The 24,995-nt window shown below is 37.5% G+C and overlaps 1 long non-coding RNA gene across 1 annotated transcript in view; it reads left to right on the forward strand.

Annotated features, from left to right (window-relative positions):
- The window catches only part of LOC118970597 (uncharacterized), a 35,223-nt gene extending 16,702 nt beyond the window's left edge, over nt 1-18,521 (forward strand). Inside the window, exon 2 of the long non-coding RNA XR_005058655.2 lies at nt 16,080-18,521. This is a non-coding gene — a long non-coding RNA (uncharacterized lncRNA). The remainder of the gene's footprint in view (nt 1-16,079) is intronic.
- Nucleotides 18,522-24,995: the final 6,474 nt, after the last annotated feature.

A 24,995-nucleotide genomic window follows, 5' to 3' on the forward strand; every position in this document is an offset into this window, starting at 1 on the left:
CTACTACAAAGTCACAGTAATCAAGACAATTTGGTACTAACAGAAGAACAGACCCATAAATCAATACAACAGACTAGAGAGCCCAGATATAAACCCAAGCATACATATGGTCAATTAATATATGATAAAGGAGCCATGGATATACAGTGGGAAAATGACAGCCTCTACAACAACTGGTGTTGGCAAAACTGGACAGCTACATGGAAGAGAATAATGAAACTGGATTATTGTCTAACTCCATACACAAACGTGAACTTGAAATGGATCAAAGACCTGGATGTAAGTCATGAAACCATAAAACTCTTAGAAGAAAACATAGGCAAAAATCTCTTGAATATAAACATGAGCAACTTTTTCCTGAATGCATCTCCTCAGGCAAGGGAAACAAAATAAAAAATGAACAAATGGGACTACATCAAACTAAAAAGCTTCTGTACAGCAAAGGACACCATCTGCAGAACAAAAAGGCATCCTACAATATGGGAGAATATATTTGTAAATTACATATCCAACAAGGGGTTAACATTAAAAATACATAAAGAACTCATGCACCTCAACACCCAAAAACTGAATAACCCTATTAAAAAAATGGGTGGAGGTTATGAACAGACACTTCTTTAAAGAAGAAATTCAGTTGGCCAACAGGCACATGAAAAGATGCTCCATATCACTAATTATCAGAGAAATACAAATTAAAACCACAATGCGTTATTACCTCACACCAGTAAGGATGGCCAACATCCTAAAGACTAGGAACAACAAATGCTGGCAAGGATGCAGAGAAAGAGGAACCCTCCTACACTGTTGGTGGGAATGTAAACTAGTTCAACAATTGTGGAAAGCAATATGGAGGTTCCTCAAAAAACTAAAAATAGAAATACCATTTGACCCGGGAAATCCACTCCTAGGAATTTACCCAAAGAAAACAATTTCTCAGATTCATAAGACATATGCACCCTATGCTTATTGCAGCACTATTTACAATAGCCAAGTTATGGAAGCAACCTAAGTGTCCATCAATAGATGAATGGATAAAGAAGAGGTGTACATATACACAATGAAATACTGTTCAACCATAAGAAGAAAACAAACCCTACCATTTGCAACAACATGGATGGAGCTAGAGGGCATTATGCTCAGTGATGTAAGCCAGGTGGAGAAAGACAAGAACCGAATAATTGCCCTCATTTGTGGAGCAGAACTGAAGGAACAAAACAGCAGCAGACTCACAGAACCCAAGAAGGGACTAGCAGTTACCAGAGGGGAGGGGTGTGGGAGGACGGGTGGGGAGGAGGGAGAAGTGGATTGAGGGGTATTATGATTAGTACGCATGGTGTCAGGGGAGTCACAGGGAAGACAGTGTAGTACAGAGAAGACAAATAGGGACTCTGTGGCTTCTTGTACACTGATGGACAGTGACTTTAGTGGGGTATGGAGAGGACTTGATAATATGGGTGAATGTAGTAACTATAATGTTTTTTCATGTGAAACCTTCATAAGAGTGTATAGCAATGATACCTTATTTTAAAAAATTGCATAGAACTAAATACACACAAACTGGAGAAATGTAAGATTATTTCTTACAATTGTATGTGAATCTACAATTATTATATAATAAATGTTAAATTAAAAAATACATATACATAGGATAAGGATAAAGAAGATAAGAATTGTACAAAAGAAATACACTATCAACAGAAGATAGTTTTTGTATGCAGAAAGTCTAAAAGTATTCATAGACAAACTAGTACAAGTAAAAGTAAGTTTAGGAAGATCACTGGATGCAAAGCAAATATATAAAATTCAATGTATAATGTATACATGAATTAAATTCATGTATAATGATGAAGCATGGATCTCAGTGGAGCCTTCCTCAACAAAACAAATTTAAGGAGTTCCCATAATAGAATGATCCATTGTTCCTTTGTCCAAAAATTACTTCAAAGACACAGGGCAGTCTGTAAAGTGGGTGAACTTTTTCCATTTTTCTTTCATTTCAGTCTTTCTCATCTACTCTTCAAGATGCCCAGTTAGTTTGTGATGTCCTGACTTCTGCTTTCATGAGGGAAATGGATAATCTTTACCTTAAAGATATTTATCTAGCTTTCTAATAGTGGAGTTTTAGTTATTTGGCCACTGAGAATGGATAACGTCTACGTGGAGGTCCACTTACACTGAAGTAAGCACTAACCTGGTCATTTGGACTTGAACTTCGCTTTTACAATTGTACATTTTTGTTGCTGTGAAATTTTTATTTTAATGAGTTCATATCCAGTAATAATGCTTAAACAGGGTTCTCTTTGGGCCTGGCTTTGCCTAGAGAGTTTCTACTAGTTTTAGGTAGAAAATTAATGACCTCAACCAATAAGCTTTTCCTCAAATGTATATTTTGAGGGACTGGGAGAAGAAGGTGTAGAGAAAATGGAAATTCCTGCGGCCAGTATTCTCACCTGACCCTGGTCAGCTTGCTCACTGCACACCTGTGGGCAATCGGTTAATACTGACTTTATATTATAAAGAACCCCTCCCAGTGCTCTGGGCTGCATGGCTGCAGGAGAGCAGAGGCTGGAGTGGTGGCAGTGCCCAGGACAGAGAATGAAAGGCTGCAGGGATGGAGAGACCAGAGGCAGAGACCGGCTTGCTGCATGCTAACTTGCTTTGAGTGGACGGGATTCTAGTGCTTGACCTGCTACCGTGTGACTAAAGTTGAGTATAAAACCTTTCACCCCAAAAATGTTCCATTGTTATTTTTCAGTCTCACTGAACTAAGAGTGACTGGCCTGGGTCTGAAACCCACAGGCAAGACAGAAGGGTTATCTCATGTAATAGTTTTGTTCTGGTTCAAAGAGAAAAAGAATTCTTTTTTGATGTCAATTTGCACTTCCAGGATAGTTCAACAAAAATAGTAGCTGGAATATTTTTCTAGTAAATTTACCAATCAGTAAAAGTGAATCATTTAGTCCAAAAAGGGTTTGCCTGCTTTTTTTTCCTTTTTGTTCCTATTGGATTAACCATTGTTTGAATTTACTACATGATTTTATGGCTTTGGCTTGGTGATTCAAAGAACGTTTTTAGCTGTTAGCTTGTACTTTAAGACCTTTTGACTTTATTCTGCATCAACCTCCAGGCAACAATTTGAAACTTCAGGCATGTTGAAGCTTGAAAGAAAAAGTTGAGATTCCCACCCACAACTCCTCCTTGGCCTCCCGCTAGCCAAAGGCAGTCGCTGTCCTCTAGAGGTCTGGAATGTTCCAAACATATTTTCCATCCACGGTCTCTATTCTAATTAAAGGCAGGTGAGGAGGCACAGAGCTGAGATTTCTTAAGCACTGTAATTTTTGTCTGGAGGTAGAAGGAGGAAAAAAAGAGTGAAATTAATGAAACCAATAAAATGTTGGACATCACAGGCCCTGTGGGAAGTGCCAACTCGTGCATCAGTTTTCAGCAAAGTGTTCAGGTATATTCTCAGAGAAAGCCTTTCCCTGGGCATAATTATGAAGTTGCTGAAGCTTGTTTCAGCATATACATAACTTTGTGCCCTTTCTGTTTGTTGGCACATGTTTTTCTAGTCTGAACAGAGACTTTATTTCTGTTCTATGACTTTCTAATGCCTCATGGATGTGCAGGCCCTGCCTTTTGGGGTAACCCTCCATTTTCCAGTCCTCTACATCACTTAAAACCAGAAGCAGGGAAATCAAGCCTTTAAATTAAATCAAACTAAACTGAACTAAGTTAAATTAAATTAAATGAAACCTTTAAATCACAACCAATTGTTGCTTATCCTGTTCCTTCCAGACTTGTGTCCACTGACTGAGCTGAGCTGTCTTTCACTATTACTGACACCCAGAGTCACATATGTCCCACCTAACATAAGACCTCAAAAGGCTAATCCACAAAATTGAAGGGATATCAGTCATGCCTGTTGGTTGATAGGAAAGAAAGTTTCTCCAGTGAAACTTGCTTTGACACACATTGACTCACATTCCTTTTGTTAAAGTCTATTCTTCTTACATATGGTCCTTGCCATTTTCCCATGTGCTCTGTACCTGCTGTGCTCCCTTAGTAACTGGTTTTCTATAAACCTGTATGTAAATGTTTCTGCTTCTGAAGGGATTCTCCTGTGAATCAACTACACAAAATTTATAAATACAAATCACGTGTAATTCATGTCATTATTTACTGTTCCTCTTCTGTGAAGAACCAGTTTCTAAGACTTCTACTTACTACATTTCTTTCCCCAGGCCACTGTAATTCTAGGTGCTGAGAAATGACATCTTAAGCTGGGGAGAACTGAAACAGAGAGAGCTACATTGGGATATAGTTTTTTCTATGGGAAAACAACAGAACATTTATTTAAAGACACAACCCATGGATTTTTTTTTTCTGGTACTTTTCAATTCTCTACTCATGAAAGCACATGATCTAGATACAAAAAAGAAGTATCTCTTTAGGATTTTGAGACTATGTGGCAAAGAGAGTTTAGTGGAGAAAGATGCCCAGAGAAAGGAATTTTTTTCTCTCTTTTTTTTATTTTGGTATCATTAATCTACAATTACATGAGGAACATTATGTTTACTAGACTCCTGCCATCACCGAGTCCCCCTGACAAACCCCATTACAGTCACTGTCCATCAGCGTAGTAAGATGCTGTAGAATCACTACTTGTCTTCTCTGTGTTGTACGGCCCTCCCTATGCCCCCCCATTATACATGCTTATCATAATGCCCCCTTTCTGCCCCCCACCCTTATCCCTCCCATCCTATCCATCCTCCCCAGTCCCTTTCCCTTAGGTAACTGTTAGTCCATTCTTGGGTTCTGTAATTCTGCTGCTGTTTTGTTTCTTCAGTTTTTTTCTTTGTTCTTATACTCCACATATGAGTGAAATCGTTTGGTACTTGTCTTTCTCCGCCTGGCTTATTTCACTGAGCATAGTACCCTCTAGCTCAATCCATGTTGTTGCAAATGGTAGGATCTGTTTTTTTCTTATAGCTGAGTAATATTCCATTGTGTATATGTACCACATCTTCTTTATCCATTCATCTACTGATGGACACTTAGGTTGTTTCCATTTCTTGGCTATTGTAAATAGTGCAGCAATAAACATAGGGGTGCATCTGTCTTTTTCAAACTGGAGTGCTGCATTCTTAGGGTAAATTCCTAGAAGTGGAATTCCTGGGTCAAATGGTATTTCTATTTTGAGCATTCTGAGGAACCTCCATACTGCTTTCCACAATGGTTGAACTAATTTACATTCCCACCAGCAGTGTAGGAGGGTTCCTCTTTCTCCACAACCTTGCCAACATTTGTTGTTGTTTGTCTTTTCGATGATGGTGATCCTTACTGGTGTGAGGTGATATCTCATTGTGGTTTTAATTTGCATTTCTCTGATAACTAGTGATGTGGAGCATCTTTTCATGTGTCTGTTGGCCATCTGAATTTCTTCTTTACAGAACTGTCTATTCAGCTCCTCTGCCCATTTTTTAATTGGATTATTTGCTTTTTGTTTGTTGAGGTGTGTGAGCTCTTTATATATTCTGGATGTCAACCCTTTATCGGATCTGTCATTTATGAATATATTCTCCCATACTGTAGGATACCTTTTTGTTCTATTCATGGTGTCCTTTGCTGTACAGAAGCTTTTCAGCTTGATATAGTCCCACTTGTCATTTTTGCTTTTGTTTCCCTTGGCTGGGGAGATATGTTCAAGAAGAGGTCGCTCATGTTTATGTCCATGAGATTTTTGCCTATGTTTTTTTCTAAGGGTTTTATGGTTTCATGACTACATTCAGGTCTTTGATCCATTTGGAGTTTACTTTTGTGTATGGGGTTAGACAGTGATCCAGTTTCATTCTCTTACATGTAGCTGTCCAGTTTTGCCAGCACCATCTGTTGAAGAGACTATCATTTCCCCATTGTATGTCCATGGCTCCTTTATCGAATATTAGTTGACCATATATGTTTGGGTTAATGTTTGGAGTCTCTATACTGTTCCATTGGTCTGTGGCTCTGTTCTTGTGCCAGTACCAAACTGTCTTGATTACTGTGGCTTTGTAGTAGAGCTTGAAGTTGGGGAGCGAGGTCCCCCCCACTTTATTCTTCCTTCTCAGGATTGCTTTCGCTATTTGGGGTCTTTGGTGTTTCCATATGAATTTTTGAACTATTTGTTCCAGTTCATTGAAGAATGCTGTTAGTAATTTGATAGGGGTTGCATTGAATCTGTATATTGCTTTGGGCAGGATGTCCATTTTGACGATATTAATTCTTCCCAGCCAGGAGCATGGGATGAGTTTCCATTTGTTAGTGACGTCTTTAGTTTCTCTTAAGAGTATCTTGTAGTTTTCAGGGTATAGGTCTTTCAGTTCCTTGGTTAGGTTTATTCCTTGGCATTTTATTCTTTTTGATGCTATTGTGAATGGAATTGTTTTCCTGATTTCTCTTTCTATTAGTTCATTGTTAGTGTATAGGAAAACCACAGATTTCTGTGTGTTAATTTTGTGTCCTGCAACTTTGCTTAATTCTGATAATAGTTCTAGTAATTTTGGAGTGGAGTCTTTAGGGTTTTTTATGTACAATATCATGCCATCTGCAAATAGTGACAATTTAACTTCTTTACCAGCTGGGTTCCTTGTATTTCTTTGTTTTGTCTGATTGCCGTGGCTAGGACCTCCAGTACTATGTTGAATAACAGTGGGGAGAGTGGACATCCCTGTCTTGTTCCTGATCTGAGGAAAAGCTTTCAGCTTCTCGCTGTTCAGTATGATGTTAGCTGTGGGTTTATCATATATGGCCTTTCTTATGTTGAGGTACTTGCCCTCTATGCCCATTTTGTTGAGAGTTTTTATCATGTATGGATGTTGAATTTTGTCGAATGCTTTTTCAGCATCTATGGAGATGATCATGTGGTTTTTGTCTTTCTTTTTGTTGATGTGGTGGATGATGTTGATGGATTTTCGAATGTTGTACCATCCTTGCATCCCTGGGATGAATCCCAGTTGGTCATGGTGTATGATCCTTTTGATGTATTTTTGAATTCGGTTTGCTAATATTTTGTTGAGTATTTTTGCATCTACGTTCATCAGGGATATTGGTCTGTAATTTTCTTTTTTGGTAGGGTCTTTGCCTGGTTCCGATATTAGGATGATGTTGGCTTCATCGAATGCGTTTGGGAGTATTCCCTCCTCTTCTATTTTTTGGAAAACTTTAAGGAGAATGGGTATTATGTCTTCTCTGTATGTCTGATAAAATTCCGAGGTAAATCCATCTGGCCTGGGGTTTTTGTTCTTGGGTAGTTTTTTGATTACCGCTTCAATTTCATTGCTGGTAATTGGTCTGTTTAGATTTTCTGTTTCTTTCTGAATCAGTCTTGGAAGGTTGCATTTTTCTAGGAAGTTGTCCATTTCTCCTAGGTTTTCCAGCTTGTTAGCATATAGGTTTTCATAGTATTCTCTAATAATTCTTTTGTATTTCTGTTGGGTCTGTCGTGATTTTTCCTTCTCATTTCTGATTCTGTTGATGTGTGTTGATTCTCTTTTTCTCTTAATAAGTCTGGCTAGAGCCTTATCTATTTTGTTTATTCTCTCGAAGAACCAGCTCTTAGTTTCATTGATTTTTGCTATTGTTTTATTCTTCTCAATTTTATTTATTTCTTCTCTGATCTTTATTATGTCCCTCCTTCTGCTGACCTTAGGCCTCATTTGTTCTTCTTTTTCCAGTTTCAATAATTGTGACATTAGACTATTCATTTGGGATTGTTCTTCCTTCTTTAAATATGCCTGGATTGCTATATACTTTCCCCTTAATACTGCTTTCGCTGCGTCCCACAGTAGTTGGGGCTTTGTGTTGTTGTTGTCATTTGTTTCCATATATTGCTGAATCTCCATTTTAATTTGGTCGTTGATCTATTGATTATTTAGGAGCATGTTGTTAAACCTCCATGTGTTTGTGAGCCTTTTTGCTTTCTTTGTACAATTTATTTCTAGTTTTATACCTATGTGGTCTGAAAAGTTAGTTGGTAGGATTTCAATCTTTTGGAATTTACTGAGGCTCTTTTTGTGGCCTAGTATGTGGTCTATTCTGGAGAATGTTCCATGTGCACTTGAGAAGAATGTGTATCCTGCTGCTTTTGGGTGTAGAGTTCTATAGATGTCTATTAGGTCCATCTGTTCTAGTGTGTTGTTCAGTGATTCTGTGTCCTTACTTATTTTCTGTCTGGTGGATCTGTCCTTTGGAGTGAGTGGTGTGTTGAAGTCTCCCAAAATGAATGCATTGCATTCTATTTCCTCCTTTAATTCTGTTAGTATTTGTTTCACATATGTTGGTGCACATATATTGGGTGCATATATAATGGTTATATCCTTTTGTTGGACTGAGCCCTTTATCATTATGTAATGTCCTTCTTTATCTCTTGTTACTTTCTTTATTTTGAAGTCTATTTTGTCTGATACTAGTATTGCAACACCTGCTTTTTTCTCCTGTTGTTTGCATGAAATATCTTTTTCCATTCCTTGACTTTTAATCTGTGCATGTCTTTGGGTTTGAGGTGAGTCTCTTGTAAGCAGCATATAGATGGGTTTTGCTTTTTTATCCATTCTATTACTCTGTGTCTTTTGATTGGTGCATTCAGTCCATTTACATTTAGAGTGATTATTGAAAGATATGTACTTATTGCCATTGGAGGCTTTAAGTTTGTGGTTACCAAAAGTTCAAGGTAGCTTCTTTACTATCTTACTAACTTAACTCACTTATTGAGTTATTATAAACACTGTCTGATGATTCTTTATTTCTCTCCCTTCTTATTCCTCCTCCTCCATTTTTGATATGTTGGGTGTTTTTTTCTGTGCTCTTTTAGGAGTGCTCCCATCTAGAGCAGTCCCTGTAAGATGCCCTGTAGAGGTGGTTTGTGGGAGGCAAATTCCCTCAACTTTTGCTTTTCTGGGAATTGTTTAATCACTCCTTCATATTTAAATGATAATCGTGCTGGATACAGTAGTCTTGGTTTGAGGCCCTTCTGTTTCATTGCATTAAATATATCATGCCATTCTTTTCTGGCCTGTAAGGTTTCTGTTGAGAAGTCTGATGATAGCCTGATGGGTTTTTCTTTGTAGGTGACCTTTTTTTTCTCTCTGGCTTCCTTTAATATTTGTCTTTGATCTTTGCCATTTTAATTATTATGTGTCTTGGTGTTGCCCTCCTTGGGTCTCTTGTCATGGGAGTTCTGTGTGTTTCTGTGGTCTGAGAGGCCATTTCCTCCCCTAGTTTGGGGAAGTTTTCAGCAATTATTTCTTCAAAAACACTTTCTATCCCTTTTTCTCTCTCTTTTTCTTCTGGTACTCCTATGATGCGAATATTGTTCCTTCTTTTGGATTGGTCACACAGTTCTCTTAATATTCTTTCATTCCTGGAGATCCTTTTCTCTCTCTCTGCATCAGCTTCTCTGCATTCCTGTTCTCTGTTTTCTAGTCCATTAGTGGTCTCTTGCATCTTGTCCATTCTGCTTTGAAGTCCTTCCAGAGATTGTTTTATTTCTGTATTCTCCCTTCTTAGTTCTTGCATATTTCTCTGCAAGTCCATCAGCATGGTTATGACTTTTGTTTTGAATTCTTTTTCAGGAAGATTGGTTAAATCTACCTCCCCAGATTCCTTCTCAGGAGAGGATGTCAAAACTGTCTGGGTTAGTCTTTTCTGAATCAAATTTTTTTTGCCTTTTCATGTGGATAGATGCAGTGGTATGCTATTGACTTGTCTGTCAGCTGGGAGAGCCAAGACCTTTTCCACTTGCTCCTGGCCTTTCTTTACTGGGACAACAGTGACCCCTAGCGGCTTGTGTTTGGCAATTGCACGTAGACTTGGTCTGTTTCTTGCCAGCCATTATGGAGGAAGCTCCCTTGCTGTGGGTGTGGCTAGCCTCAGGCTACTGCTCTGCTGAGGGGTCTCAGAGCTGCTGCCCAGGGGGTTAGTGTGCCTGGAGTTCCCCAGGAGGTTAGTGTGCCTGGAGTTCCCCAGGATTTCCAGCTGCTGGGCTAAGTGTCCCTGGACGCTTCCATCCAGCTGTGAGACCCCTGTCCCTTTAAGACTTTCAAAAAGCACTTGCTTTTCTTTGTCCCAGGGGCGCCAGCTGCGGGCACCTGCTCACAGGTCTTACTGTCCTGTTTCCCTAGTTTCCGGCACCCCATGCCTGGGTGCGGATGGCTAGAGCTGGCTATTTAGCAGTCCTGGGCTCCCTCTCCCTCCCGGCTCCGACTCCTCTCCTACCGCCGGGAGCTGGGGTGAGGGGTGCTTGGGTCCCACCAGGCTACGGCTTGGTTCTTACCCCCTTCACTGGGTGCTGGGTTCTCGCGGGTGTGGATATAGTCTGGCTGTTGTCCTGTGTCTTCTGGTCTCTCTTTTAGGGATAGTTGTATTTGTTCTATTTTCAAAAAAAAAAATATGTTTTTGGGAGGAGATTCCCACTGTCCTACTCACGCCGCCATCTTGGCTCCACCAGCTCTTATTTCTTTATTTTAATACACTATAGTTTTTTCTCAAGGTAAATTTTTCAAGTAATTTACTGTTATAAGGTGTTTCTTAAAAGGTTTCATAGTTTATAGTTCTAAAGTTCACATTTAAGACAAAGAAAGGTCTCAAATAAACAACTTAAGTTTACACCTGAAGGAGCTAGAAGAGAAGGATAATCTAAGCCCAAAATTAGCAGAAAGAAGAAGATACCAAAGATTAGAGCAGAAATAAATGAAATAGAGAATACAGAAACAATAGAAAGGGCCAATGAAACTAAGCTTTGGTTTTTTGAAAAAAGAAACAAAATTGACAGACTTTAGCAAGCCTTACCAAGAAAAAAAGAAAGGACTAAAGTAAATAAAACTGCAAATGAAAGAGGAAGCATTATAACTGATATCGCAGAAATATAAAGGCTCATAAGAGATCACTATGAAAAATTATATGCTAACAGTTGGATAACCTAGAGGAAATTGGATTAATTCCTATACATATATAACTTACCAAGACTGAATTATGAAGAAATATAAAATCTTAACAGACCAATAATGAGTAAGAAGACTGAATCAGTAATAAAAATCTCCCAACAAAGAAAACCCAGGACCAGGTAGATTCACAAGTAAATTCTACCAAAAATTTTTTTTAATTCATGTCAATCCTTCTCAAATTCTTGCAAAAAATTGAAGAGAAGGGAACACTCCCTACTGTGATACCAAAGCCAGGCAAGGACACTACAAGAAAAGAAACTCCAGGCCAATATCCTTCATAATATATATGTAAAGATTCCAAACACAATTCTAGTAAACTGAATTAAATGCACATTAAAAGGACTGTACACTGTGATCAAGGGGGATTTATCCCTGGGATGGAGGAACAGTTCAACATATACAAATAAATAAATGTGGTACACCACGTTCATAGAAAGTTAAAAATCATATGATCATCTTGATAGATGCATAAAAAGCACTTGACCAAATCCAACATCCGTTTATGATTCAAAACCTCTCAAGAAAGTGGGTATAAAGAATTGTAGCTCAACATAATAAAAGCCGTATATGACAATTCCACAGCTAACATCATACTCAATGGTGAAAGGTTGAAAGCTTTTCCTCTGAGCCCAAGAATAAGACAATGGTGTCTACTCTCACCACTCCTATTCAACATAGTACTGTAAGTCCTAGCCTGAGGCAAGAAAAAGAAATAAAAGGTATCTAGATCAGAAAGAAATAACCTGTTTTGTTTGCAAATGACATGAGCATATATGTAGAAAACCATAAAGACTCCACCAAAAAACTGCTAGAACTAATAAATTCATTAGTGTTGCAGGGTACAAAAGCTACATACAAAAAATTAGTTGTGGTTTTATAATGATGCTATATTGTACACTTAAAAACTGTTAGTAGGGTAAATCTCATGTTAGTGTTCTTAGTAAAATAATAAATGTTCATAATAAAATTTCACATATATCTAAATATAACAATGAAAAATACTATTTTGTCTTACACTGAAGATATTACAATGCAAGTATTAATAGTAGCTAGTACTTGCATTGCTGTATTCCAAGTACGCTAACAAATGATATGTGATCATTTAAATCTTACAAAGTTACAAGTACGGAGTTACTATTATTTCATTTCCACTTTGCACTTAAATAACTTAGCAATTTGCCAAATTAATATAGCCAAAATGTTAGAAACTGAATTTAGACCTGTAATCTTATGCTAGAAGCTTAGCTCTTAACCACTCCAAAATATTGTCTCTCAAATATAGTGCTGTTTGACAGAAAATATTAAATATTTTGGGGAAAAGGTCAATAAAAGGATTAAACTTCAGAAACAGTACACTTGTTTCAACTTACTTTTATCAATCTTCTTCCCAACCAAATTTGGTCTGTAAAGTAAGGAAAAAACTCTGGCTTACTTAGCCTCTCTTCCATGTTTTCTAATCATTCCTGATTCTCATAACCAATAAAATTAATTTAAGCTTTTATATTTGCCCCAAAGCATGTTCCAAATTACATGTGAAAGTATATAGAACAGCCATGACTGGCCATTCGTAGTGGTAGTTATGAACCAGTGAAAGGCACTGTTAATAGAATACAAAGATAAGCCAGATTAAGAAAAATATTTGCAAATTATGTGTCTGATGAAGAACTTGCAGCCAAGATATTTAAAGAATGCTCAAAACTCACTAATAACAATAAAAAACAATCAATCCAAAAAAAATGGGGAAAAATTTTTTAGTTAGAGAAATAAATAGAAGGTAAGTAAGCCCATAAAAGATGTTTAATATCATTTGTCATTGGAAAAACATGAATTGAAACCACAATAACATATCACTGAACAACTATTTGAATCACTAAGTAAAAAAATTAACAATTCCAAATTTTGGCAAGATGCAAAGCAACTGGAATTCTTATATATGGCTAGTGAAGATCAAAATGGTAAACCACCTTGGAAAACAGTTTGGCAGTATCTCATAAAATTTTAAACATATATTTACAAATGACTCCACAAACCCATTCTAAAGTGTTTGCCCAAGAAAAATGAAAATTTATGCTCACACAAAAACCTGTTCATGAGTGTTCACAGTAATTGTCGCAGCTTTATTTATAATGGCTCCCTTTGGATGTGACTGAAAATGTCCTTAGGCTGGTTGAATGGATACCCATTTATCCTTACAGTGGAGGATCATTTAGCCCTAAAAAGGAACAAACTTAAGACTCCTTGATGTAAATAGATCCTAAATGCACTATGATAAGTAGAAGAAGCCCAACTCAACAGTGTATACTTTACTTACTTCATGTATATGACATTCTGGAAAAGACAAAATGATAGGTATGGAGAATGGATAAGTAATTGTCAATTGTTTAGAGTGGGGAGAGAGGTTAACTACAAAGGGACAGCATGAGAGAAATATTTGGGCTAATGTAACTGTTCTGTATCTTGATTATGGTCGTAGTTATTCCATTCTGTGCACTTGTCAGCACCCAGAACTGTACATGAAAAAGAGTAAGTTTGAATGTATATATGCTAACACAAATAAAACATAAAAAAGCAATTAGGTCCCATATTTGTCCCTTTCCATGCCATGTAAGTGTAATTTGGCTTCTAAGATCTCAATCAGTATTCTTAATGTGTATGTGGAACTTTAAAACATTATTTCATCTACTAATTTCTTTAAATGAAATACTGGTGTTTTACTTTTATCACATGGGCAACAGTGATGTTTCATTTAAGAATTTTATCTGCAAATGGTTATTCAACATACATGATGTGTTTTAGTCTTGCATATAAGTGAGGAAGCAAATTAGACATATTCCTTATTATGAAGAAGTTGTGTCTTGGTGGATGATAAAGGCAACTCAACAGGCATTGTTGTAAGTGCCGTGACTTGGGCTCAGAGTAAGACCTCTTAATTCAGACTGAGAAGAGCAAGGATGTCCTCCTGTAGGAAGTGACATGTAAACTGAGAATTAGTCATTAGTAGAAGTTAGGTAGATGAAGAGAGTTAGAATGAGGGTTGTTCTGAAAAGCATCACAGTTGGAAAGTAAAGCACATGCCTGGAAGCTGAGAGATCAGGGAACACTGCATGTGAAAGGTGCTCCAACAGTCAGAGCAGGAAGTGTAGACCTGTTGGGAGGTCATGGTCAAATGTAAGATCGGATTGCTAAATAGGGACTTAAAAACAGGGTTTCATAAGTCATGTTAAAAGAGTTTAAGTTTTTTCTTAGAATGACGAGGAGCCAAAGCATGGAAGTGGCAAAACAATGTTTGCCACAGAAAACCTGGGGCAGCAGTGGGGAGAATGGGAGGGTCAAGGACAGGCAGCTGTTACTGAAATCCAGTGAGATATGATCACATAATACTAAGGACTGAATGGGGAAAACTGGACAGATATTAGATCTGAGGAGAATTTACCTACACATGGCAAATTCATAACATGGCAGGTATTTAATTTCTACTGAGAAGATATGATCTGGTGCTTCTAAAATGGGCCACAGATACCATTTTGCTTGTGACTTGTGTTTCTGTGTCACAAATTATAGACATCTGGGATCATCTGATGCATAATCCATAGCAAGTGTGAGAGGAGCCTGTGGGAGGGGCACACCGATCACCAGAAGATGACTTTGCCAATTGAACTCATTGATTTCATTGGTGTAGTTCACCACACATTAAAAGGGGTCCTCAGGCTGCCATTCTAACACTGCATGTCAATGCCTACCTCTGCAAGTATGTATATCCATACAATATCATATAATCTTGTGTTCTAAGTTGCTATTTTGTGATGAATCATCCTGGTTCATAAGGAGCTGTTTCTCTTGCTCTTTGAATGTCCGTATGATACTTCTCTGGCCCCCAAATGTATCCATGCCCCACTAAGAGCAGCTGTGACTATCTTTACAACTTAAGTCTTCTGCCAGTGTAGAATAATCAATTGTTCTATGAAGAACTGGCTTTTCAAATTTTAAACACTTTGACACCTATGAGTTCAGCTTGCTGAAACACAGTTGGTAATAATGAAATAAAGTGCCAAAGGGAAATAGATGCTGTTCAAGCAGAGCAGTATATTTGCTGTTTCTGTTGTCTTTCTTTTCCTTTCATTAATGCATATCTGAAACTCAATCCTTTCCTTTGAAGCTCTGAAAACACACTATTTCCTTTCTCTTATTCATTTACCCTCTCTACTTATACAAAATATTTGGTATCACCCCCTTTTGAAACATCTGCATTGGGGTTTACTTAAGTAAGAACACCTAGAAGATTGTATTTGTATTTTCTTATTTTAAGAATACTGTAAGTGGCAATAGCTACTGTATTAACATATTTAAGGAGCTATAATGTTTGATCATATATAATTTTCCACTGTGTCATTTCCTCTAAAATTCTTATTACGTAAATTCTCTTAACCCCAGTCTTAAGTTACTAATCAACTAAATGGAAAACCTTAAAATTTCATTGTGATGGGATATCAAAATTGGCAGGGGGAAATGCCCTCAGTTTAAAATACTCTGGAACCTCTTCCAGTTTTTTTCTTTATCGTAGAAAAATAAAACTTGGAAGTGCGACAAGCCTACTTTCTTCTCATATGGGTGATCCTTTTACTTCATAAAGATGTTCTGGGAACATGAACTAAGTATGTATCATTTCAGTGCAAGATGGCTGTCGGCCTCCTTCCCATCCGCACCATGTTCTGTACTCAGTGATGATCGGCAGGGCTCCTGTCGGGATTTTATGGAGCTTATGCGTCTCTTAGACAAGATTCTTGCCCGTGACTAGGTAGACGTCAGCAGTGTACAGGAAGAACATGGCGCAGAAAACCACGATAACCACTGAGAAAGTAGCCAGAATTACAAAGGACATCATCTTTTCCTGTGTCCCCATTATCACACGTGTGTAAGGGCCGTGACACAGGTGGGTACTGCACCAAATGGGTTTTTTAATCAGTGGCATGTGATAGTGAGTAAGGATGACCAACAAGACCACCTGTACAGACAACTGTGTGAGAAAGTAGACGAGATGCATTGCCAGCAGGGGCTTTTTCCGGGATAAGTCAAAGATTTCATCATCTTTTCTCTTTACAGGATCTTCATAGTCAGTGTCGCTGGACTCCTCTTCTAAAGATTGCTTCTTCAACATCCTGATTTGCTTATGCACACACTGCGAGACCAAAAACTCCATCACAAAAAAGAGGAAAAGACAAAGCCAATCACTTACCAAACTCCCAGAACAGGCCTCGTGAAGGGATTCTCACAGCACTCAGCGGCACAGGCTTTGGAGATATTCCCGTGGCCCTGGAAGTCTTCGGCCCGATCAAGCCAGGAGATTGCCCTGTGGAGAAGTTTGTTGGGGTCTTTGCTCATCTTCAGTATGGTGGGTACCATAACCCAGAACCTCGTGCTCTCAGCCATCTTGAAATCTAGGAAAATGAAAGCAAAGTAGCATTAGGAAGAAAAAAGACTGTATTTTAGTCCATTTCTACAGTCCCTGCTGTTCGCTTAATAGGTGTTCTCTGTGAAGGTCCCAGTTGTATTAGTTCAAAGGAGAACTCCAACAGAAGTTTGAGAAAGTGTCCAAAAGAAATATGTCTGTTTAATAAAATTTCTCATTCTTTCACTTACTCTTTTTCTAATTTTCCCATATGAGTCTCTCCTCCCTATGTCATTTCCTTTCCCAGCCTCTTCCCACAGTTAATTCATTGAGCCCTGTGTGAAGCCATCTGTCCCGTTTGCTCTCATCACAAACTGTGTGATTTACTTCTTTTTATAATCTATGTACCAAACTGTGACAATCTACCCACTCTAGCCAAGAGCACAGTTCCAGCCGTCATAGACTCCCCAGGGGGATCTCAGTGTGCATGCTTAAAGGTGAGTCTCCACCACCCGTCTCCCGGATGTCCCTGCCTGAGCCTGGGGAGCTGGACTGACTGGTCGATTGAGGCTCTTCCTGAACCCAACCTTTCAAAACCCCATCGCCAGTTTCAAATCTGTTTCTGATTCACCAACCAAGATGGATGGATGGATATATAATCGCCTTTTACTGGGGGAACAGCTTAAATTTCTGATTTGCATTACATTCTGCTGCACTTTTGAAATTTTCACTGATTCATGGATATCTTGAGCATAAACACAGTTCTAGTTAAAGAAAATGAGTTTGAATGTGTCAGGTTTTGCCTTTAGTTACAGCTCTGGTGGTGTGAAGAGTGCTTTCTTTTTCAGTAAGTGTACTGTGACTTCTGTGTTTTATGTAATTCACTTTCTCACATATGAACTAGAAACAATTTATTGTTACAATACTCTAACAGTAAATACTTGCTCCAGCCTTCCCTACCAGGTGGCTGAAACATTTGGGGGCCTACCTCCTTTATTCCGTCCAGTTTTCTCTCACATATTCCTGCCCTGCTTCCCTTCAAAGGTATTAATCCCTAATAAATATTTTCTACCCTCAACTCTGTCTCAACATCTGCTTCTGGAAAAGGCAACTAGCAATAATCCTCTTCAGATCTTTGAAAGCTGGGGAGATAAGCCATACAGATAGCAGGGCTTTCCTTTCATCTTTGGGGTCACAGTCCTGGAAAGCCATGCATTTCCTAGAACACACTAGGTTTAATACTTGCCCTGGAACTCTCTGAAAATAAAGTGTCATTTAATACAGAGAAGTTCAGGCTGGCATCAGTGTTTTCTATGCGGATTCCTACAGAGCCTGAAGACTTACTTGTTCTGCTGAAGGCCTGCTGGACTGCTGATTCTAGCTGTTGCTCCGCTTAGGAGAGGGGAACAAACTGAAATTAAAATGGGAAGGGAGACAAGATGCATTCATACTGAAATATTCCCAGTATCCCCTCCTAACTTTTTAGGTTACTTGAATTATTTTTCTAGCTTTTTGAGTAGATTTCCTAGTATGCTTTGAACTTATTTTTGTAGTGTAAATGAGAACAAAAGAGTACACATTATATTATTCCGCTCCATGAATTGCAAAGAATGAGCACAGTCAAGTAATTGTCCTCCAGATCAAGAATGGTATCAATGTCCCCAAAGCCCCATTTGTACATTTCTGAGATACTGTTCTCCACGATGTGTCCAATATCTAGACCTCCAACAATATACCTCACTTGCTTTGGAAATGTATATAAATGGATCATAAAATATATAATCTTTTGTGTCTGGATTGTTTGATTTTTATATATTTTTTGTTAGATCTATCTATAATAAATAGTTGAGTTATCACTGTGGTTTTCATTCTCTTGCTATGTAGTATTCCATTGTGTGAATACACCACATTTTTAAAATTCAGTTTAATTTTCAGTTTGGGACTGTTATGAAGAGTGCCATTATGACAGCTTGCTGCATGTCTTTTGATTTATTAGTTACACTACCACAAGTGTGAGAGATCTATTTATTCCACATCCTCACCAACAGCTGGTGTTTTCCATTGTAGCTCTTCTGGTAGGTATGTAATTGCATTGCATTGTGGATTTAATTTGCATTTCCTTGCTGATTAATAAAGTTGAGCAAACTTCAAATGTTCTTTGGCCATTTGAAAATCATCTTTTGTAAAGTGCTGGTTCAAGTCTTTTGCCTGTCTTTCACAAATAAGCTATTTGTCTTTCTTCATTGAATTATAGGAGTCCTTTATATATTCTGGATAGATATGAGTCCCTCATAGATATGTGAATTGCAAATATGTTCCTCCATTCTGAGGGATGACTTTTCACTTTCTTCATAGTGTCTTTTAACACACAGAAATTCTTCATCTTAATATGGTTGAAATTTGTGTTTATTTCCTGTCAGCTGTCAAGTTTGTGGGTTTTGTCTGCTATTTAAGAAAACAACTTATTCCAATATCATGAAGATGTTTGTTTTCTTCTGAAATTTTATTATTTTACCTTTTCTTGTACTTTATATTAATGCATACTATAAGGAAATACCTTTTTTAATGTGTAGTTCCATAAAGGTTGACAAAGGCATACAGTAGTATAACCACTATCGAAATCAACATGTAGAACCATTTCATCACAACAGAAATCCCCCTGTGCCCCATTGTAATCAACTGTTCCTCTGCTATGTCCTTTGTTTTCTGTCTCTATATTTTTATCTTTTTCAGAATGTCATATAAGTGGATTCATACAGTATATAATATTTGAGTCTCATTTCTTTCCCTTGACATATTTAAGATTTATCCATATCTTAGCATGTATAGATAATTGTTCCTTTTTATTGCTATATAGTATTTCATTGAACAGATATACTGTAACTTGTTTATCCATTAGACAGTTGAGAGATATTTGGGTTGCTTCCAGTTTGGGATAGTTACATATAAAGCTACCTATAAACAATCATGTACAGGCTTTTGTGTGAACAAAAGTTTTCATTTCATTTGAGTAATAATCTAGAAGTGGGATCTCTAAGCCATGTGGTTCATTTGTGTTTACCTTTTTAAGAAACTTCCAAATTGTTCCCCAAATGGTGGTATATTTTACATTTTACATTTAAAGAACATGTGATATTTCTAGTTGCTCTTCATCCTTGCCATTATGTGGCATTCTCAAGTCTCCTTATTTTAGCTGTTCCTGCCTGTGTGTATGGGAACCTCATTGTGGTTTGCATTTCTCATGGCTGCTGATGTTGAGCATGTTTTCATATGTTTACTTCTCATCTTTACATCTTTGGGGAAGTATCTGTTCAAATATTTTTGTCCCTTTTTAATTATTTTTTTAATTGAGTTATAAGAATTCTTTATTGTGGAACAAGTTTATTATTGAACATATGCACAATTATTTTGTTTCCAATCTTTTAGCTGTATCCTTTGAAGAACGAAAAAATGACCTGAATAGTAGACCTTGTTAGGGAGAACAGAGAGCTCTGTCCATATTTCAAAATGCTTACTTTTCCCCTTCCTTCACTGGGTGCAAGAGATTTTTCTCTGATCTTAAAGTAAGAACCTGATAGGGCTCCTTAAGTTTAAACTCAAGAAAGACTGTGGAATCTCTGAAACTGATCCTTATCAGAATTTTTAACACTCAAGCTAGTCTATACTGAGCTTTGAACATTTCACTAAGTAGTTTAAAGTGTTTCTACTAATATTGGCTTCAACTGCTGGCTTTTGAATATGAAATGTCAATGTGCAGTCTACACGTTACAGGACATAGGAGGTTCATAAATTCATAATTACTTCTTACTTGTTTGACATAGTCTTTTATAACATCTGTTAAACATTTTGTTTATTCATCTTGTCAAGTAATAATTTGCTTTCTACTATTGCTAGATACTGTAAGTACAATGATAAGGAAACTAATAATGTGGTCTTTACCCTCATGATATCCTATTACCTCACTTTGGTTTATTAATAAGAACATTAAATTCACACATAACAGGAACTGTAGAAATGGGCAAATCTAGAATTATGGCTCTGTGATATCAGGACATTTAATTTGAGTTTCTTCCATCTCTTGACTTTGTCCTCATGGTTGCAAGATGGTTACCACTTCTGCAAGCCTCATATCTTATTAAAAGTGAGTTCCCAGAGACAAAACAGGAAAAATTGAGTAAGGGGAGCCAATCCCTTTAAATTACCTATTTTCTTTTCATGTAAACATAGAATCAAGTGGATTAATTGCAATGAATATTCAATTGAGGCTAAATATTCATCATCTCAGTACAATTAATGGGTGTATCTCTATTATGGTTTTATGAAACCTATGTGTCTCAACAATAGTATCATCAGATTTTCCTTGTTTTTACTCATTTAAATACATAACAAAATCTGATTTAAAATATTCAAATGGATGTACAAACAAAGCTATATAGCCAAAGATGGTTGCATCAGCAAGATAAAACTGTTATTTTGTGGGGAATATAATGAAGAAATACTTCAAACTCTGAATGATATATGAAAATCCAAATTTGATACATAAGTAAGAGAATATGATGTCTTTATATTAAGCATAGGTAAAGTTATATCAAAGCTAAATAATTAAAAATGAGACCCCAAAATACACTTTGTTCAACCAAATACAAAAGTAAAAAGCTATATGCCAAGAAAAGGTAGTATATAAATATAGTGGAATTATTCAGCCAAAAAATATGAATGAAATTTGTGATACATACTGTTCACATGGCTGAACCTTGAAAATGTCATGCTAAGTGAAACAAGCCAGACATAAGTGGGCAATATTGTATGGCTCCTCTTTTGTGAGGTACTTAGGGCATGCAAATTTATAGAGACAGAAAGTAGAATAGAGGTTACAAGGGGTTGAGGCAGAGGAGTCCTGGGGGGTCATTGCTCAAAGAATACAGAGTTTCTGTTTGGAATTATGAAAAAGGCTTGAAAAGAAATAATGATGATGAGTACATAACATTATGCATTTGCTTAGTGTCACTGAATTGTATACTTAAAAATTATTAAAATGGTAAGCCTCATGTATAGTTTATCAAAATAACAAAATGAAAAAAATATATTAAAGAATGTAGAATAAATGTTAAAGGGATGATGGTGAGCAATAAAACCAATTAAACATGGGAATTAAGTCTAAAATGAGGGTTATAAAACTATGTAGATGTAATAAATAATCCTTGGAAGAGAAATGGAAAACTTAAAGAAAATTAGTGATATTGTTGTGGGGGAGTCAGTTCGGAGATGCAGGGAAGTCAGAGTACAAGGTAAAGAAGGAATTTATTAAAGTGAGAGTGTCAGGGAATGATGGATCAGAATAATAAAGGAAGTTCATTGAACTGCTACTCAGCATGAGGCACATCCCCTGCTAACTCCTTAAGCCAGTGTCACCTGGCGTCCAGTGTCTGCTTGGATCTGCACAGTGTGGGAACTGAATTTCTACCACCCCAGGATTTGGGGGAGCCTCAGAGCACTGGATGGAATGAGATTATGTTTTACAAACTTCCTAGAGACAAAAAAAGGAGACTTTCAGGCAGGCTACTGAGAGCATGGCTGTGAACTGTGGTTCAGTCCGGGTCACCCAGGTGATGGTAATTTGCAAGCCCAGGTCTGAGCTTTCAGCAGCCCCTCCTTACTTATCTGAAATAGGACAGAGGGAGTGAAGGTTTGAGCTTAAATCCAGAGGATTAGAATGACACAGAAAAGTAACAAAGACACATCACTGGAAAAGCACAGAGAAAAAATGTTATAAATTGAGCAGTGAGTAGTTTATTTAAAGCAAAAAGGTACATACTTGGAGAAAGGGCGCTGAATGATTGGGAAACGGCTACGCATTTAGGAAGTGCGGGCGACCTCAGAGAGAGGTGTGTGCTGAAAGGTTGGGGGTTCCCCTTTTAAGGATTTTTTTCAGGAATGTGACAAAGGGCTAGGGGTGTGGACTTGTTAAGTGGTCCCAGAATGTTCATCTTTGATAAGACATTACGTTTCTTCTTTTAACCTAACACTACTTTAGTGTTAGGTTAAAACTACTTAGTAGTGTTAGGTTAAATTTACTACTTTGATTCCTTTCTAGGATAGCAGTTTCTGTCTGGAAGCAGATCAATCAAGACTGTTTGCCCTGCCTCCAAGGTGGGCTGAGTTATTGTCTGCTTGTTTAAAATGCAATCTTAGCTTTAAGATTGAATTCTTCCTGAATAAGCTGGGCCTTTTAGCAGGCTAAAGTAAATCTTACAATATGTGCTAATTGACCCAATGAAAACATAAGCTATTCTGAGATACTTTTCTTTATCTGGGGAGTATTCAAACATTCCAGGTCAAGTTGCTCCTGGTCTTCTCAGCTTTAACTGACTAACTCACTGCCTCACAAAACCTGAACTGCATTTCTATAAGGCAGGCATAATACAGAGGCACGCCAACCTAGGACAAGGCCAACTCATTGCCATTTCTCATTGAGACACATAGATACAGAACAGTCTAAGGCTACAGAGAAAGGAGGCAGGAAACAGGTTACCTTCACAGGTGAATCAAGTTTTCATAGGTCTAGAAGAGTGAAGAAAGAGGTAAACAAGCTATAAAGGATAAATCCAAGAGAAGTTACAAACTAACAGGAATATGACCTACTTGAGAGAAAGAAGGTGGGAGGTACATAAGAGGTCAGGGTGCATCAAATAAGAACATGAAGGAGAAACATAAGGGAGGCAGGGAAATCCTGGAGAGAGGGAAGTTGTGAAGCAGCAGGCCTTGCTAAGAAATACACAGATGTAGATACACACACTCTTCTCTATCTCTCTATCTCACACACACACACACACACACACACACACACACACACACACACACACATACACCTATTTAGTCTTCTATCCCAATAAAGGCTTACCTGACAGAAAGATTAAGCACATGCTTAGGGTACCATTAAATTACTGTGTTCAAAGGCAACTGGGGGGAAAGTTTTTCATATTTTTAATAAAAACAAACCATTGCAGGAGTAATTTCTAGGAAATAATCTAGAATCTTATTCGATTTCCTTACTCTCGTTGTTTAATATATTTTAGTTTGAATTATATATGTTAAAGTGCACCATAATGTCTGCAGGTCTCAGAACAGCCCACAGGCCTTAGTCGGGCCCTATGTCCCACACAACTCTTGCTACCATCCTTTTTCTACACACCATGTCTGTGTAAAAAACCATAACAATGCAATAACTCCAGTTAACTAAATTGTGTTCCACAATGTAGCCTTAGGAGTAAAACTGACATGGAAAATAGCCCCTTAACCCAAAGTCATAGCCTTCTGAATCACATGAGCCTTCCTGAACTCATTACAGCCCTCATGTTAATTGCTATAATTCAGAGTTGCATGTTTTTGCTTCCTTTCCCATGTTGGCTGCATTTCCTCATTCCTTCCAAATGTACTTCCTCCTCAGGCTTACTTTCTCCTTCCCTTGCCAACCCTCGAGACAGTAGCCAGGGAAGGAAGCCTGGGGAAGGAAGAAGAGCATGGCAAGAGGTGAAAAATTCAACCACAAATTCTCCTAAATAATAAACTCAGCATTTCCTCTCATGCTTAGTTTTGCTGATTCCAAGAGGGCTTACTCAGTAGTCCTGCTGACACACATTTTCTTCTGTCTTCTCTTGCTTTCCTCCCTGTTCTGCTTTTCCCATTTCTTTCTTAGTCACTTATGTTTCTTCTTTATGAAGTAATTTTGAACATTGTGTGCGACTGTACATTTTCTAAAACATTACTCAACTGAAACATTCTGCTGTTCTTGTACATGACAGACAAGTTGACTGATTGGGTCACAAACATTTTCTTTCAACAGTTCATTGCTCTATATCCATTGTCACCTATTGCAGAAAAAGACTGAGGCCAGTGTTGTTCTGTTCCTTTAGATTATAGGGTAAATATTTTTCCCCTCCAAATTTCCCCCCCTTTACTTAAAATGGATTGCCAAATAATATGTGTGGCCCTCTTTTCACTATTTCCCAAAATATAATGATACATTTGAATCTGCATATTTAATTATCTTACTCTATTTAGACAACTTTTGTTATTCTAATTACATATTTTATAATTTATTTTATTCCAGCAATTGTGATTTGTACATAGGGCAGACCTCTATTGCTCTATTGTATTCCCAATCTCCATACTCTATAGATCATCTTTGTCCTTATGTTCAAGAGTCTAACAGAGTTTCTCAGATTTAACTTCCTCTCATGAATTAATTTTTCCATACTGTCCATTATCTTCTTTATTTCCTACAATACAGAGTTTAAGTCCACTATTACACATTTAATGTCCTACAAACCTTGCTAACTTTACCAAGCCCTCATTCCACCTATTCCAATTTTATGTCATCTTGATCTCTTCCTATGTTTGTTCATGTCACGTGAAGAAACCTATGGAGGACAGTAAAACATCAACATCTTTTTTTCTGCCCTTCTCTTGCCTAGTCATTCTTCACAAAGGTAATACTGATATTTGTTTTTCTTTCAGTATATAAGGTACAGGTATATTTATCTCATTCATGTTTACTTCCTCATACCCATAACTGGAGGAAAGTTTGATGAATTCTGTTTCTGCTTCAAGCCCAATTTCTAGAGGACATC

Source organism: Manis javanica, chromosome 15 (genome assembly GCF_040802235.1).
Source record: "Manis javanica isolate MJ-LG chromosome 15, MJ_LKY, whole genome shotgun sequence".
Taxonomy (NCBI): domain Eukaryota; kingdom Metazoa; phylum Chordata; class Mammalia; order Pholidota; family Manidae; genus Manis; species Manis javanica.